The 15,711-nt window shown below is 38.1% G+C and overlaps 1 protein-coding gene and 1 non-coding gene across 2 annotated transcripts in view; both read left to right on the forward strand.

Annotated features, from left to right (window-relative positions):
• HCN1 (hyperpolarization activated cyclic nucleotide gated potassium channel 1) overlaps positions 1–15,711 on the forward strand; it is a 406,279-nt gene that overhangs the window by 263,349 nt on the left and 127,219 nt on the right. The window lies entirely within an intron of this gene.
• Positions 1,173–1,274, forward strand: LOC130842747 (U6 spliceosomal RNA). The gene has a single exon (XR_009050546.1). It is a non-coding gene; the product is annotated as a U6 spliceosomal RNA (small nuclear RNA).

The following is a 15,711-nucleotide window of genomic DNA, read 5'->3' on the forward strand; positions in this document are numbered from 1 at the left end:
TTGGCACTTTTGGTCCAGAGAAGCATAAATACAGCATCGTGAAAGGACATTTGCCTTCCTCCCAGAAGAAAAAAAAGCAGGGGGGAGAGGAATATATGAAAGCATGTCTGAAAATTAGCCAGGGATGCCAGTCCCCTGATAAGGTACTCATGAAGGAACAAATGTCTAATAAATGGAAATATTTTATATTATTTTAATTTTTATATCAGTATTTAAACATATGCTGAGTTGTTTATGCCATCTGCTACGCGGGTAGCAACTGGGAGAATAGTTGATGAGACTGCTAAGGGCATCTCTTTGACTCCATTAAATTTAAAGTTCACATTTCAATCACAGTGGAAATAGCCTGAATCTTAATGGGGGATTCTGGTTTTCTTTGTGGTTCAGGTGAAGGCATCTGGCTGTTCAACTTCCAACACAAGGCAAGGTAGCTATGGTAACACTATAGAACCACAGAATAATACTCCAGTACTGTTTTAAGGCAGTTAAATATTTTTCTGAGATTCTGTGAATATCAATCACTGGTGCATGTCTGTGGTGCAGAGATGGTTAGGATATGGTCTCTGCTCTTAGGGAGCTTTGGTTATACTGGGAAGGCAAATAAAGAAACAGATGGTACAATGCAGTCACAGAATAAAGGGAAGCATACGTGCTGGGCTGTACAGCTGAAAAGCTGGACTCCACTGGGAGGGCTGATTTGGAGAGATCGAGGCAGCTCTTTGAGAATGTTAGACAATGACCCGCATCTTGCAAGAGTAGCAGAAATGGCCAGGCGAAGGGGAAGGAAGCCAGAGCAGATGTCGAGTCAGAGAAAACTACCAGTGTGAAGGCATGGAGGAGACTGAATTGGCTTGTGGGAGAGAGAGGGTGGCAGGAGCTGTCCGGGTTTTGGTGTCGTGGGGAGCGAAGTTAAGGGTGGGGCTGAAAAGAGAGGCAGGGGCTGTGTCATGACTAGCTTGTTGAGATCCCCGTGTAGGTGTGACTTACTCGTGAGGCCACGAGGGAACGAAGCGTGTGAGTACCTGGGTTGGAGTTGCTGCTGGCTGCTCTGAGGAATGGCCTGGGAGGGAGTTAAAGTGGAGATATTAAATGGTAATTTGTACCATAATATGTAGTAAGCCAGACAAGAAAAATGCAGCATATTTTCATTGGGATGAAGCAAAGGAGCTTTAGTGCTCAATTCTGTAGCGCGCACACTAAAATTGGAAGGATAAAGAGATCAGCATGGCCCCTGCACAAGGATGACGTGAATTCCTGAAGCATTCCATATTTTTGTAACTCTGTGGGGTGATGGATGATAACTGAACTTATTGTGATAATCACTTCACAGTATATACATATATCAACTCATTACGTTGTACACCTTAAACTAATGCAATGTTTATCAACTATCTGAATAAAACTGGAATAAAAAGAAAAAGGAACTCTATTTTTCTATTCAAGTGAAAAGTAAAATAAACAATAAAAAAAAGGCTCTATATGGCTTTAGGAGTAAAGGAGCAGAATCGAAGTCTAAGGACAGTGAAAGAACATAAGGGTCAGTTTAATATCAACTGGCACTTATAAAATGATAGTATCTGGTATCTTACAAGATGATAAAATCTAATTATGACATAGTGTTCATCACAGAAGTGTCATTTGATTTTTAAAAACTTTGGAAGGGAAACAACTGTGCAGAGTCACAATCCTGGAAGAAGTACACACAAGACAAGCATGACTGTGAAGGATGCCAAGCTATTTTCCATATTATAAATACTTGATAATAGAATTAACAAAAAGCAGGGCTTAATATGGACTCAAACCAAATGACCTCATAAGATGTCCTGGAGGGAAGTACTGGGCAGGGAATGAGAGCCTGGATGCAGTAAAGAAGGGGGATTCTTTTCAGTTGTTGTTGTTTGTGTGTTCGGTTGGTTGTTCTGTGATAAATGTGTACTTTCAAGCCTGCTGGCCTGAGAACTATTTGGGTGGCAAAGTGGAAGCAGGTACTGCTTAGTTGCTCTTCTGCCCAGATGCTTCGGGTCCACCCAGTGGAGAGAAGGGAAGTAGGACATGCAGTCAGTAAACTGAGCGGCGGGATTGAGAACAGTGGGTTTCAGAGCCGGTAGGCTCAGTTTAGATGAGTTCTGTTTGGACACAAAGAGTTTGGGACATCTGTTTAAAACCAAGTAAAGGACATCCACATAAACAGTTAGGGCTACAGGTCAGGAGCGTGGTCTGTCTTGTTTTGATGAATCATCTTCAACTCTGTTCACCTAAGTAATTGAGAGTATACTAGATTTGTGTGGGGTTTGTTGCTTGTTTTATGGGACGAGGCGGCATGGAAGAGGGAAATAGGTTAACAAATAAATAAATTCTTAATTGGAGTGAAACCTGTCATAGTTCACTCAGTAGTGAATAAAAAGTACGTACAGAACAACTCCTGCTTAGTCTAGTAAATGACATCAGAACCCCTGTGATGCCTTCAGATTTGTATGTTGATAGGATAAGGGGTTGTTGCTTATGAAGGTTTGTTTTCTGGAACTTCTTTCCTTTTCAAATGGTCTACTTTATTAACATCCAGAATACACAACAAGGCTCAGTTATTTCTCTTAAACTCTGGGGACAACTTGTTGGGCTTTGAGATATATGAATTCTCTTTCTAGGTTAGCTTTAATCCTTTGTGTTCTCTGTTCATAAGTATATTTTTATCATTTTTATTGAGATAATATACCATGAATCTACTTAATGAAGATTTAATTTAAGGGGTAGATCATTGCCTTTGAAAATGCCTTAGTTCACTAGAAATATCTTAGTGCATTCTGAAATAAATTTTTTCCTGTATCGATATCAAATTATCAAGATCACTACTTTAACCCAATTTTCCTGTCCCTTCTTATTCCTGTGATGGTATTACCATTCTAAATACTAAGTATTCTTCACCCTTTCTTCTCCCTTTGAAAGTTCTCTATCTAAACTTTGTTGAAATATCCATCCATTTTACTTGTGCAATTTACTCCTGCATAATGTAGCTGACAAAATATGGAGAAAAATACATAACTAGAATCAAATCTGAATATCTTCAACTTAGCACGTATGATTGAGATCCTCAGGCAGCCATGTCATTGTCAACGTGTAGTGCTGAGTAATAATAGTAATAACAGTAACACTGTCATTTATGCTTTCATGGTACCTATTGGTTTACGGAGAATGTCAGTACCCTTCCCTCTTCTCATAAAGCTGCCCTGTGTCTCAGCAGTGTTAGTGTCAGGTGAATTTTAGAAATAATTAAAATTAAAATATTTTAATTTTTTCTTTCTGACTGTTACTGATTCTCCCCTTACCCCATTGCTCAGATTCCACTTTTATCATAAATGATGCTCTGGGATTTACTCTGCAGCATGTTATTCGTTTTCTACTCTGAGTTTCTATAAGCTTTCTATTCCTCATATGGAGACAAATATATTTGAGTTTTTTATCCTTTGCCAACCTTCAGGGGTGACTGTGTACTAACTCAGCATGCCACCTCACTTGAATATAATAGAGGATAAAAAGAATACTTTGAAGCATTCCACTGTAACCACATACTGTGTTTCCAGTGATAGCCGAAGGCAAGCCAGGGACCGCTGTAAAGCAACAGCAGTCTGCCTGCACCTCACCATGTGTACCCGACACACACTGACTGCAGCCCTACCTCTTCTCAGATGAAGGTCCTACTTCTGACATTTGCTTTCAGTTTGATGGCGTTCGAGCCTTGTCTTTCCCTTGTCTTTAGCTGCCCCAACCTTTTTGGCACCAGGGACAGTGTTCGTGGAAGACAGTTTTTCCAAGGACCAGGGGTGGAGAGGATGGTTTGGGGATGATTCCAGCACATGACATTTACTGTGCACCTTATTTCTGTTATTATTACATCGGCTCCATCTCAGATCGTCAGGCATTAGACCCCGGGGGTCGGGGACCCGTGCCCTAAAGCACTCATCTTGGAATGCTCCTCATGCCTTCTCTGCTTGGTGCTATCCAATACTCATCCAGTTCCAGTGTCTTGAGAGTCAAACCTGAACCCTACTGGGGCCAGCCAAGGAAGCTGCAGGCCACAGCAGGAGGATATGCTGACTGTAGGTAATGTACAGACCTTTAAATCATGACCTTCCAGAGAAGGTCACTGACTTTACTCTCTTACCCAAATGGAGAGACTCAAGGTAACTTCTAGCATCTTAGAAGAAGATATGGGAAAGATTCTTGAGTAGGCCGTTCACGGTCTTGATTCTCTGACTGGAGAATTTGGTACTCTCCTTCCACACCTCATCTGCAACATGACGGAAGGCGGCTCCCCTGAAGCAGAGGTTTCCTGCTGCTTCAGTCTCCACTGTCTGGAAAATCTAGTGTCACAGCGCTACCAGGGGCAGCACACAGGTTGTACGCTGTGCTGCACCTTTTCCAGGCAGGCCTGGGGTACGCATCCACGTATACCCACACCCAGGCGCACACACATGATGTTGTTAATCTGCGTCACTAGTGCCCAAAGAAGTTGAAGATGAAAGACTGTTTACTCATCGGAGCAGATTAATCATTTTAGAACTAGCTTGGGAAAATTTGTCATGAGTCATAGAAGTGATGCACAAGGGAAATCATTAAGCTTTGATTGTTTACTTCTTTTTCTGAACAGTCCCTGTTGACTGAGAAATGCTGCTGTTAATTGTTAAGGCATTCTCTAGCTTTGCCAGTAAGCCATGGTGTTTCCTTCCACATCAGAGGAAGTTAAGGAAGACATATATGTGACCCGTCTGGCTGTGTTCCTTAAAGTCAGTCTGCCAGTTTGTGGCACGTTTGGCATTTTGCCTGATTAAGATGTTATATAGATCAGTCTCCTACAAGAATTGCACTAAGTAGTATTTCTTAGGAAGCACCAATTCTCATGGCCCACACTCAAAGTGGTTAGAACTGTGGGTTGTGTTGGCATTAGGTAATATTAGAATTGGAAACAAGGAAGAATTCTACCAGAGGATTTAGGGACACTTCATTTTTGGTAGCATTTGCCTTTTTATTATGATATGTTTTGTCATGCAGAAATAGAGTGAAACCTGCTTCTTTCCTAAAACTAAGATAACCTTCGTTTTCTTTTCCATGCCGTAAGAAAATAGCTGCAATATGCTCATTAGCATAATTTCAAAGGAATCCACTGAAGTTTGATGAGCACTTACTTCACATTAATATTTTCTTTGGATAGTAATGCCATGGTTGATATGGGACACTCGTCCATGTATTTTTGTTCTGGTTTAGAGAATTGAAAGGAGCTCTTCAGAGATGGGAAGTATGTCTTAGTCACCATTTTCCTAGGCTTCTTGTAAGCTGATAGAACCAAAAGCTGGAAGGGAAAAAAAAAAGGAGAAAATAAAACAGATTGTTTCAAATTCTTTTCTTTCTGTCTTATAGCTTGTTTTGCTTACAGATTTCCAAGTCTGTCTGTATCTAAATTCAGGGATATGGATGAAGGAAGATAGTCTGAGCCTTGAAAAGAAGAAATTGTTCCATCTCTCTCTCTCTCTCTCTCGTTCCTTCTGTCCCTCCATCTTTCTCATATACACAGACACACACGCATACATATACTCACAATCAAATGTAATCTGAGTGGAGAACTGATTTATCACAGACCACTGAGACTCTAGCCTTTAACCTTTCCAGTACTAGTAAAACAGGTATTTGGTTTGATAGTATTGATCAAGAAATATGTTTTGCCTTTCTTAAGTACTATTTGATATTTGAATTTTATGTGAAGTTGTAGGTGAGATCAGGGAGTCCACACATTATAAGACTTACATTTGTATAAGGCTTTTGTGGATTTAGAAGTCAAAGCAGAATATTCTCTCAGATCAGTAACTCTGACACAGAAGCCTCACATGCTAAGAAAATACTGAGTACGTGTCATAGGATAAGAGCTTTAAGTTGTATATTAGGTTTCTAAAAATAACTTTAAGTGCTCAATACTTTCTGCTTTTTGTGCGGCCTTACACAGTGGAGGGTTTGCTAGGCTTATCTTGTTAGGTAAGTGGTACTTGCAAGCATGTAGAGACATGAGAGCTTCCTTTTGTTCTTCAATTATTAGACAAACCAGGTGAGACCTTAGATATACTGTTCCTTGCAAATTAGATTAAAATAAAGTTGGGTAGTCTGTAATATTTTCACTTCTGTAACTGTTTCTTTACTTACATGTTTATGCATTTTCATCTTATCATGATGGAGATTCTGCAACTCGATTTGCTCATAGGACATAGACTAAATTTTTGCCCAGATCTCATACAATTATAACTTTCTATGAATCTCTGGGTAAAAGGCAGTCTACCACAGAAAAATAAGTTTAATGTGTCGAATGTTAGCTTCTTGTCAGCTTACACATTTCTTTTCTCTATGGTCTAAATTTTTTTACATTTTAGTTATGCATGCTTCTGAACATTATATTTTAATAAAATTATTCATGACTTACATATTTGTAAAGAGGTTAGAATTGTACCTAGCAGTAGAAAGTGCTATAAACATGTTTGTTGAATTAAAACACACACGTACACATGCTATTAATAAATTTAGATCCTCATTTATAGGACTGTTTTGTGGAAAACGCATAAACATCTTACTATGTTTCCACCTTTTTATATACAGCCACTTTAGGTGTCAGCCTTTTGTATAAAGCCTCTCATTTCACCTGCATAAAAAGTATAAATTCTTTCTACATTCCACCATCTGTCATACAAATTGACATGTATGCAAATTATCTAGGAAGAAAACCTAATTCCTTGTTTTTATATGGTAACATAAACATTTACATAAACAAAAATTGCATATTTAATAACTTTTATGATCTAATAATTAACAATAAGCACCCAAGGGTTACACTCAGGCTGGAAAGATGTTCTTAACTTTCTGCTTCTTGTATGTCTCAGGGGGCTACTTTCTTTATTAAGAGCAGAAGTTTGAGCCTAGCAAAAAGATTATGGTTCTTTGTTTCACTTTAATTTCACTTTAATTTTAGTAGTTTTTACACTAGTGAGATGCAGAAACCTCTAATTAGCACAGCTGAACAACTTGAGAATGCCATCAAAAGAGATGATCTACTAATCTGAAGATCATCAGGGCGGAGCTGCTTTGCTAAAACCCACACACCTGATTTAAGGTGCGGATTGAACACCAGCATTTAGAGACTGTGGCATCCGTTGCATGTTTTACTTCAGCCAGGTGTGGAGTGACAGCATGCAGCATCCGTTCGTGCTTCACATTGAACTTGCCTGCCTGTGTCACCTGCACCTTCCAGCTCTCTGGAGAATTAAGTCTCAGATAAGGATTTCCTTCCAGAAAACTCCTTTGCATTAGATACCAGGATAGTTTGCTCCATCCCTGGCTATGAGGATAGGAGGAAAGGAGGAGAGCCCTTTGAGAGCTCTGGGCCAATAGGAAAATATAAAAGTAAAATACAACCACATGACCAAGCCATCTTTATTGACCTCAGACACTCCAGGGAATTTTCCCTCAGAGGTTTTCTCTGATGAAAACCTGAGATAATTTTTCCTCTAAATTCCCTTAGCGTAGTAGAAGTTTCCTTTGGCTGGTTGCAATGAAAATATGTACATACTTAAAGAATTTTTCTATTGCAGATATGTTCTTAAAATGCTTGAAAATCCTGCTTTATAATTATCATGAATGTTACTCATATAAGTGGTTATGAGATATGTGGCTGTGATCTTTGGAACAGAGAGGATTATACTGTGGTTCAGACAGACCCAATTGCATTCCAGCTTTGCCAGGTACAGGTGTGTGACTTTGAGCAAGTTTCTGAATTTTTCCAAGCTTTGCATCCCTACCTGTAATAACATCAGATTTCAAGAATGTTGTAAGGAACAATGAGATGATGTAATAGTACCTTTCAAGGAATTAAGTGCTCAGTGTATGCTAATATCTTCCATTGTTCCTTTGTATTTATGCATATATATGAAATACATTTATCAATATTTATATATGGAAAATAAGTAAAATACAATTCCTTATATTTACTTGTACGAAGAGGTACTGCATGAAAATATTTTTCTTGAATTGCTAATTATAATTGAAAAATCACACTTAAAATCTAGAAATAATGTATGATTTAGGACCTTTATATATGTATTAAGGGACTTTTAGCACAAAAATCTGAGTTAATATAAACTCAAAATTTAAAAATAATTTATTGATTTGTTTAACTTTTATTTTAAAATAATGCACCAACATTAAAATGAATGTGAGGAAAAATATCCATGATCTCAAGCATCATTACATTTTCATTTATAAATCTACTTAATGCAAATTTTGTATTTTATCATCATTATTGAAACAGGAAAGAGTACACTTAGAACTCAAAGGATTAATTGACCAGGGGACACGTCTAGAACAAACTCTTAAAATGACCAGACACCATTCTTCTTATGGTAGCAACAATTTAGTTATTCAGTAAATTTATATTTTATTGCTAAAAACTGTTTAAACCCTCCTATAATGCAACAGTGTTGATGTCAGAGGTGCAAATGTTTGTAAGCAGATCATAACACTTAAAATAAGAAAAAAATTTCTCCAACTGAAAAAATACATGTAACTGTATATCTGATTTTTTTAAACCATGTCATTGCTAGAAATCATGGATTTTAAATTATTTGGAGATAGTGCTATCAAGAATGCAAATATATATCCCAAGAATTCAAGAGCTTCTATCATGTGAACGGAAGAGAAATAACTCACTACTTACTAATATGTGTAAAAATATAGTGCTGGACTTCCTAGGTGGTGCAGTGGTTAAGAATCCACCTGCCGATGCAGGGGACATGGGTTCAGTCCCTGCTCCAGGAAGATCCCACATGCTGCGGAGCAGCTAAGCCCATGCACCACAACAATTGAGCCTGTGCTCTAGAGCCCGTGAGCCACAGCTGCTGAGCCCATGTGCTGCAACTACTGAAGCCTGCGCGCCTAGAGCCCATGCTCCGCAACAAGAGAAGCCACCGCAATGAGGAGCCCACACACCACAACGAGGAGTAGCCCCTGCTCACCCCAACTAGAGAAAGCCTTTGTGCAGCAACGAAGACCCAACACAGCCAGTAAATGAAATAAAGTATTTAATTAGAAAATAAATTAAAAAAATAAAAATAAAGTGCTAATATTACATATCAAGATGAATAAGTCACGGAATCAATAAACGCACGGTGTTGGTAGGGTCTCTTTCTTCTTGTGCACTTTGTTTGCTTTGCACAGCATATAGGGGAAATTCTTCATCATATATATATATATATATATATATATATATATATATACACACACACACACACACATTTTTTAAAGAACTATTATTTCCTTTGACTATCTCCATTTTGACCTTACACCCAACATTGCTGGCAGTCTTTACCACAAGTCTCCTGAGAAATGGCACGCACAGTATTCCTACTGAATAATTCAATATATGAATCCAATAATTCTAGGGGACATATTTCAAAGAACAAAAAAATTAAAATTAATACTGAAACAACTGGGATAATTCCCTTTCAGTTACTGATGAGTAGAAAGCTTGGTCCCAGAGGCTGTTGGTGGTTGTGGTTCTTCAGCAGTGAAATGGATGGAGAACAGCCATCTTCTGCCCTGACTCTGTCCTTTTATACAAAGAGAAAGGAAGAGCATGGCACAGTCCAGTGAACACAGTGTCTTTGGAATTGGCGACCTGATTTACTGACTCGTCTTGTGACCTCAGTCAGCTTACGTTGTGCTGTATCCCTTGTCTCGAGGACGCCTTAATGCAACTTTCAGTCTGACTGGCATTGCAATAGTTGATATAAGTAGTAAGTGTATCCAGTGACTGAAGAAGTAAATCGAACACACTGATAGAAATTTGGTAACCTAGTGCAGCCAGGCTTATTCTCTACCTCGATTTCTAGTTCTACCACTTCGTTATCTCTCTGATTTTTTTTAATAGTTTAGCAATTGATGTGTGCATTTTTGAGTTTCTGAATTCTATATATCAGATTTTTCCTGCCTAACACATTCGCATTGACATTTGCTCTCGAGAGATGGAGAGTGAGTTCGGGTGTCCAGTAATGGAATATTTTGGCCTCCTAACTTAAAGTTGTAGTCCATGTGAAAGACGATGACTGGACGACTTGTGTTGCCATGGTGGGTTACTAAGTGGTTCAGTCTGAATCTGAATGTCAGGAGATCTAGGACACTCTAGAATAAACATTTGTTTTCTTTTCTTTTGCCATAGCCCCTAACTGTGTCCCAAATTCAGTAGCAGTACAAACAGTATGTCAAAACAAATGCCTAGAAAGGATTTTAAGTAAACCTAGGAAAGCTCAAAATATAGTTTTTCTATGTGAAAGTTCCCAGACGTGATAATAAAATTGTATATATTTTCCTTAAACTTGGCTCAGTACGTTTTCTTCAAAAAAATAATCCGTCTCAGTGATGCCCTGGTGAAGTGATGAATTAAAAGACTGAACACTTGGAATAATAGAAAAATAATCTGTAAGCAGCAATTTGTTGGGAAGTCATTACCTAAAATGAAAACAAGGTAAGCCCTAATTAAATCAGAGCTCACAGGTAATTTGTTTGTTTACTCTCAATGGGGTTCAAATTCTATGTAAGTTGGTAACATTTGGATTGTATGGTAAAGCACTGTTAGTATATAGGCTCCTATTCATGTTATTATTAACGTAGACTAAAACATGACAATCATTTTTAAAAGATGAAACAAGAGCAGCTACATAATAAAATAAAGAGGATGTATTGGGAACAGATACATTCCTGGATTTTTCACAGAACCCTCTAAGATTCTGTCTTTTCTATCTTTATGTCTGCTCTTTGCCTTATTTTAACTTACTGCATTAAATAAGGGTTGAAATGTGAAATTTGGGCTGGTCAGTTAGTCTTTCACCCTCAATATTTTGCCTAAAATTATAAATACAATAGGTTTGTAAAGTCGAGATAAGTATCAGTGGTTAATAACATGGTCTCTAGAGCTGGGTTCAAAAAACTGAATATTCCACTTACAAACTTGTAACCTTGGGCAAGTCACTCTGTTCTCTGCCTCAATGTCATCATTTATCAAGTGATGATAAGAGCTGTGTGATAAGACTAATCTGACTTAATGTAATGCTTGGTGCTTTGAACAGTTTAGAGCCATGCCTGGTGTTTTTATCACACTGTTTTTCAAGGATAACGCTGTATGTGTGTCCTTATCACAGTCAACCTAATTTTCCTGCTTGCACCTTTTGTCGCTAGGGCTGTAATGATGGATGGCCATGGTGGGGAGAGTGGGAGGGGATAAAGGATGACGGAGGTAATGCTATAGAACATCGCTGCTCCACTTGGGATTTTTTCCACGGCATCCTGATAATCACGTGGTTGCCAGCTGAATACTCACATACCGCCGTGCGCACTGGGCTGGCTCTTAGACACACAGTGTGTGTAGAGGAAACTCAGCATCTAAAGAGAATGATACTGGTCTCATGAAATAGTAGAAAAGATCCCTCCACCCAGTCACTCTCCTCCATAAGGAAAAGCCTTATGAATCTTTCTAAAGTTCTCATAACCCCCTGAGGTACTTTACTATCCTCTTTCTTTTACCATTTCATGAGAAGCTGATATGCTAAATTCTATAGATCTTATCTCCTTAAGATTGTCTGTTGTCGTTGTTGTTTTATACTTTATACTTTTATACTATTTTAGCTCTCATTTCACCTCCCTTAAACTTGTAATAGCTTTTAAACGGACTTCCGTATCCGTTGTTAAGGCCACTCTCCACACTAGGATTTCTTAACCTCACCACTGTTGGCATTTTGGACCAGATAGTTCTTTGCTGTGGGAGAGCTTCCCTGTGCGTCGCAGGGCATTTAGCAGCTCACTCGCCTCTACTCCCTCGACGTCAGTAGCTCCTCCCCCAGTGGTCCCTGGGCAGCAAAATCACCCTCCACGGAGAACTGCTGCGCCACAGTGCTTCCTGACCCGCCTTCCTGACCCGCCTTCCTAGAGCATAGCTCCGATTGTATGATGCCCTGCTGGAAACGTCAGAGGCTTCTCATACTGTGCATAGAACATGTGCTGACCCCTTCAGCTTGGCCATCACTCTGCTTCCTAGTGCATTCCCTGTCCTCTTACATATTGTCCCTATAATTTAGACTGGCTGATCCATGAGAAAATGTTCTGATGTATGATAGATGATACATACATACATACATACATACATACATAGGTAGATGATAGGTAGGTAAATAGATAGATGAAAGATAGATGATAGATGGATGATAGGTAGATACATAGGTAGATGATAGATAGATGATAGATGGATGATAGGTAGATAGATACATAGGTAGATGATTGATAGATAGATAGATAGATAGATAGATAGATAGATAGATAGATGAGGAGTTTTCTGGGTTTGATGACTGTTCTCAACTAGAGTTTTCTCCCCAGTGCCCTGTCCCACATCCAGCATCATCTTTCCAGGTGTTTTCCTGCTTAAAACATGGTATTGTTCAAATTTCTTCACATAGTAACTTAGTTTAACCCCTGCTGGAATTGAGAGGGGTGTTTTATATAAAACCATATGATATCAGCATAAAATAGGCAAACAGGTCAGTGGAGCAAAATATTGAGCCCAGAAACAGACACCAGTGTATATGAAGACAGTATATGACAAAGGAGGAACTTTTCTGTCAGTGTGGATCAGGTAGTTCATTAGCAGTCATATGCTGTCTCAAGAGAGGATCCCTTCAGAATGAAAGAAAATGTGAACTTTATTCCATATACCAATGGAAGAAATCACTTAAGTAAAAGATGTAACTATAAGTAAATATAAAAATAACGTAATCTCAAAAAAAAACCATTTAGGACATATGAATAGTCTCAGATTTAGGAAGTTTTTGAACTAATACAGGAAATCCAGTCGCTGTCAAGGAAAACTGCAATTTATTTTTCTACATAAAATAACGTTTGTACAGCAAAGAGTAAATTGAATAAATTAGGTATAAATATTTAAGTCACATAGTTAAAGAATTCCTATCCAGTCTTCAAAATATTACAGTATTACAAAATAATAAAGAAAAATAAGAATTTCATCAGAAATAAGGTCTGGTTGGTTAATAAGTATCTGAACACCTCAAATTCGCTAGTTCGGGAAATGCAAATAAGAGGAACAATGGGTAACTATTTCTCACTGTAGAAGGTGATGCAGTGTATTTTTACTTGACTTTGGAAAAGTTACAGTCTTTTGAAAAAGTCTGGCAATGTATTTTAAAAACAAATTGAAAACTTTATCTTTTGACCCAATAAACATTTTCCTGGGAATCTGATTGATAGAAATAAGAGTTACATGTACTAGGTTGTTTATTACAGAATAGTTTGTAGTGGGAAAAAAAAACGAGAAAACAACAGGCAAATGGGTGAATTAACTATGGCATCGACAAGCTATATGAAGACTAGATTTTGGGGAGATAGTTCTGTGACAAAAGCAATGTGCAGAAAAAATATATGTGATATAATCCATTTTTATAGGAAAAAGAAACCAGAATCTCAGAATATGTGTGCGTGTGAGTGTGTGCATGTAATTATATCAGCATCGAAAAGGGTACAGAGAAATCTGTACCTGGCTTTTAGGAAGTATAGGTGGAGAGAAAGGGAGAGATATATGGATAAAATAAAAGTAGAAAAGTTTTCCATAATTTGAAAGAATCATTAAGCATGTATGATGCACATTTAACTCATTTAAGAGGCAGAGCGTACGCCTGTTGTGTGTGCCTAAGGAGATAAATGAAAATGAACATAAATACACAGTCTTGTTCAAAATAGTTTGTCTGCGATCTAACTGCATTAGATAACACTCCAGCTCCGCATGCTGCTTCCCCTCAAAAACAAACAATATGAGCAGAATTAAAGCGCAGTCTCCACTGGACATCCCACTGGACTTTTGAATGTTTTCCATTATCTCTAATTTCATCCACATGAACAACATGCCTTTTCTATACCCCTGTATAAGGGAAGGAAGTCTTGCGTTAGATTTAACATCATGATCAAAATGTATTTATTCACTCCTTCTTTCGACAATAATAAAATGTCGAGTGTCTCCACTGAATCATACAATTTAGGCTCTAGAACATGATGAGTGAGTCATGGCTGAGCCCTAATCTATGAGGAATGCGGGCATGTGAGATCATCATACCCAGGATAGAAGTCACCATGACAGGTGACTACCTGGAGTTCTCTAGGAGCCCCACAGAGATTTAAAGCAAGAAATTAAACTTGTTTTCTTCCTGTCCATTCTTTGAATGGATCATAGGGATAAAAGGCTTTTGTTTATTTTATAGTATGGTTTGTAATGAATCCAATTTTAGTATTATCAGTATGTTATTAAGTTGAATTTCAAGAATTTAAATATTTTAAATAACATATACATTCAAGATTTTTATAGAGAGCATTGCTTGTTAATTAAATATTCCACTTCTTGATTATGGAACATCTAGAATTTGGGGAACCTTAAGTGTATTCCTGAGAGTAATTATATATATACAAATATGAACTCTGTTCATTCCCCAAAATTAAAACTTGTGCATGGGTTTATTTATACAATTTGCATTGTATAATATACAAATAATTTTCTTTCTATAAAATTAAATTTCATTTGTACTTCTCTCTCTCTCTCTCTGGATAGTTTACTGTGGCAGCATGGCTTTATTATATAAAAAATAAAATAAATTTCACTTTGAGCCTTAACTCTTTCAACTAAAAGGACTAGTTATGTTTCATTTGTCAGCAGCCGCATGCAAAGGTTATGAGGTTGGGTTTTTAAATCTTATCGTGTTTTCATCTACAAATTTGATTTTAGAAAATCCTGTTAAAATAAGGAACAAAAGTATCCATGTAGACTCAGTATATTTCTTAAATTTATGATAATTTTAGAGTTAACTTGACAGAGGCAGGGATGGCTCCATGGGTATGTGGTGTATGACCTGGAAGCTGCAGAGGGACCTGCTTTGGGAAGGACCCTGTGCTCGGATTAATGCTCTGCTACAGCCATCCTGAAGTTCATAATAATGTTATCTTTGAATTTATGGTTTGCAAGTGAAGTCCACTGGGACAACAAAGCATGACTGAGCATCAGAGCTGCAAGGTGGCAGCTGTGCATACACAGGTCCAGGCCTGTGGGCACAGCAGGAAGTACAGAAGCCAAGCAATCGGCCAGGCAGCAAGGCGCACACATGCACGCCTCAGCAGGCTGGGATACTGTGTGTCCCCAGTGTGGCCAAGCCACAGCTGGGTGCAGGTTAGCAGTGGCACAGGCAACAGCGGCAACCGAAAGACATAGGACCCTGGTGAGAGCCACCTGCCTATCCGTCCCAGGAGCCCATCCCTACAGTATCTCCGCAAATAATAAATCTCCTGCCTAAATTCCAAGACAGAACGTGTGGAGCTCAAGCAGTAAACTTTATCAGCTCAAGCAGTAAACTTTATCAGTAAATTATTACAAAATAAAGGAGTTCACATGGCCATGCAATAAAGGTTATCAGGGAGTTATTAGAATTCTCGAGTTTAAAATGTCCAGGTTTGAAAATTTCTGCAACATTGCAAAGCAAATATACATCAGCCTAGAAATACAGATTAAATTTAAAGGTCATCACATATAATGGAAAATAACATTATTTTCATATAAAACTTTAAATGAGCCAGTTATTAACAAGG

The sequence above is a fragment of the Hippopotamus amphibius genome, chromosome 1, assembly GCF_030028045.1.
Source record: "Hippopotamus amphibius kiboko isolate mHipAmp2 chromosome 1, mHipAmp2.hap2, whole genome shotgun sequence".
In the NCBI taxonomy this organism is placed as follows: domain Eukaryota; kingdom Metazoa; phylum Chordata; class Mammalia; order Artiodactyla; family Hippopotamidae; genus Hippopotamus; species Hippopotamus amphibius.